At 58.0% G+C, this 2,500-nt stretch overlaps 2 non-coding genes and 1 pseudogene across 2 annotated transcripts in view; all 3 read right to left on the bottom strand.

Annotated features, from left to right (window-relative positions):
• The window catches only part of LOC144419461 (large subunit ribosomal RNA), a 3,695-nt pseudogene extending 3,101 nt beyond the window's left edge, over window positions 1-594 (bottom strand).
• A 288-nt stretch (window positions 595-882) lies between these two features.
• Window positions 883-1,036, bottom strand: LOC144419464 (5.8S ribosomal RNA). The gene has a single exon (XR_013474080.1). It is a non-coding gene; the product is annotated as a 5.8S ribosomal RNA (ribosomal RNA).
• A 298-nt stretch (window positions 1,037-1,334) lies between these two features.
• Window positions 1,335-2,500, bottom strand: part of LOC144419459 (small subunit ribosomal RNA) — a 1,810-nt gene continuing 644 nt past the window's right edge. The window contains exon 1 of the ribosomal RNA XR_013474079.1: window positions 1,335-2,500. This exon is cut by the window's right edge and continues 644 nt beyond it. This is a non-coding gene — a ribosomal RNA (small subunit ribosomal RNA).

Genomic DNA, 2,500 nt, shown 5'->3' with positions numbered 1-2,500 from the left:
CGGGGACTTAGACCGACGGCAAACCGGTCGTGACCCGCGCCGGTCGCTAGTGCGCTGAGACGGTGCGCGAGCCGACTCGGCAGCGGCGCCTTAAGCGTCCGCGAACCGAGACGGCGCGCCCCCGCACCCAACTGAAAGCGAGCCGGCGACCTGACGGGCCCTCCCGTTTGCCTCTCAACGGTTTCACGTACTCTTGAACTCTCTCTTCAAAGTGCTTTTCAACTTTCCCTCACGGTACTTGTCCGCTATCGGTCTCGCGACCGTATTTAGTCTTAGGTGGAGTTTACCACCCGCTTTGGGCTGCATTCCCAAACAACCCGACTCCGAGAAGACCCGAAGCGGCCAAGGCAAGCGCCCCTATGGGCCTAACACCCGCCGTGGGACGAGGCCTCGATCAGAAGGACACCGGCGCTCGCCGTCAGCCGCACTGGGACTTCCGTACGTCACAACTCGGCGCGCTCGAAAAGCGCGCAGATTCGACGCTGGACTCTTCCCGGTTCACTCGCCGTTACTCAGGGAATCCCTGTTGGTTTCTTTTCCTCCGCTTAATAATATGCTTAAATTCAGCGGGTGCTCTCGCCTGAACTCAGGTCGTATGTGTCAAGCGGGCCGTTTCTTACACGGCCCGCTGGCATCGCAAGTCGTCGCCGCCGGCGCCGACCGAGCGCGTACCGTCGCCGCCTTGGCCCACGGTCGGTCTTGATCTCGTGACCGGACCGACCGACCTGGACCCGCCCCTCGAACGTAGTTGAACACGTCGAGGGGCCGGCGGTGTACGGGACACGCGGTCGCGCCGAGAAAGCTCGGCGACCGCTTCAACTTGGGGCGACGCCCGGCCGTCTTCGCAGAGGCCAGGCGACGGCCCTCGGGTGAGGACGAACGCGACCCTGAGGCAGACGCGGTCCCGGGATTGACCCGAGACCGCAATTCGCGTTCAGAAGGTCGACGTTCAATGTGTTCTGCAATTCACATTACTTCTCGCACTTGGCTGCGTCCTTCATCGACTCGCGAGCCGAGTGATCCACCGTTAAGAGTCGTCCTCGACGTTTCGCCCGGCGCCGAAGCGCGCGGACGTCACACTGTGGGATCGACCACAAAACCACCACCGACAACAACTGCACAAAAACACCAACAAACGGCGCCGAGCGACCGCCGGGCTGGGCCGGCGGCACATCGAGCGCGGTGCCCAGAAGCCACCATCGCACTCGGCTGCCTTGCTATGCCAACGTGTTACGCGTGTCGCACGGGGCGGAACCCCGATTGACGGCCGCCCTCTCGGCGGCACCCAAAGACAATTCAGTGCGCGGTCGGCCGGGGCCTACCACCACCTTCGGTAATGATCCTTCCGCAGGTTCACCTACGGAAACCTTGTTACGACTTTTACTTCCTCTAAATGATCAAGTTTGATCGTCTTCTCGACACGCCGACGCGGCCGTTGCCAGCCGCGACGGGGCCGATCCAAGGATCTCACTAAACCATTCAATCGGTAGTAGCGACGGGCGGTGTGTACAAAGGGCAGGGACGTAATCAACGCAAGTTGATGACTTGCGCTTACTGGGAATTCCTCGTTCAAGGGAAACAATTGCAAGTCCCTATCCCAATCACGAATGAGGTTCAACGGGTTACCCGGACCTTTCGGCCTAGGTTAGACACTCGCTGCTTCACTCAGTGTAGCGCGCGTGCGGCCCCGGACATCTAAGGGCATCACAGACCTGTTATTGCTCAATCTCGTGTGGCTAAACGCCACTAGTCCCTCTAAGAAGTTAGACGCCGACCGAGAAGGTCGCGTAACTATTTAGCATGCCAGAGTCTCGTTCGTTATCGGAATTAACCAGACAAATCGCTCCACCAACTAAGAACGGCCATGCACCACCACCCACAGAATCAAGAAAGAGCTCTCAATCTGTCAATCCTACCTGTGTCCGGGCCGGGTGAGTTTCCCCGTGTTGAGTCAAATTAAGCCGCAGGCTCCACTCCTGGTGGTGCCCTTCCGTCAATTCCTTTAAGTTTCAGCTTTGCAACCATACTTCCCCCGGAACCCAAAGACTTTGGTTTCCCGGAAGCTGCCGGAAAGGTCGTCATGGTAACGCCTCCCGATCGCTAGTTGGCATCGTTTATAGTCAGAACTAGGACGGTATCTGATCGTCTTCGAACCTCTGACTTTCGCTCTTGATTAAAGAAAACATTCTTGGCGAATGCTTTCGCAGTAGTTCGTCTTCCGCCGATCCAAGAATTTCACCTCTAACGGCAGAGTACGGACGCCCCCGTCTGTCCCTCTTAATCATTACCTCGTGCTCCGAAAACCAACAAAATAGAACCGAGGTCCTATTCCATTATTCCATGCAACACTATGCAGGCGAACAGCCTGCTTTGAACACTCTAATTTTTTCAAAGTAAACTTATCGGCCACCGCCGACACTCAGTCAAGAGCACCGACGGAGAACCGAAGGTGAGGCGAACGCAACCAGTGACACGCCTTGCGACGGACCGGCGGCGCTCG

This window comes from Styela clava, unplaced genomic scaffold (genome assembly GCF_964204865.1).
Source record: "Styela clava unplaced genomic scaffold, kaStyClav1.hap1.2 HAP1_SCAFFOLD_215, whole genome shotgun sequence".
Taxonomy (NCBI): domain Eukaryota; kingdom Metazoa; phylum Chordata; class Ascidiacea; order Stolidobranchia; family Styelidae; genus Styela; species Styela clava.
The sequence above is the reverse complement of the archived record's forward strand: the minus strand, read 5'-3'. Positions and strand labels throughout refer to the sequence as shown.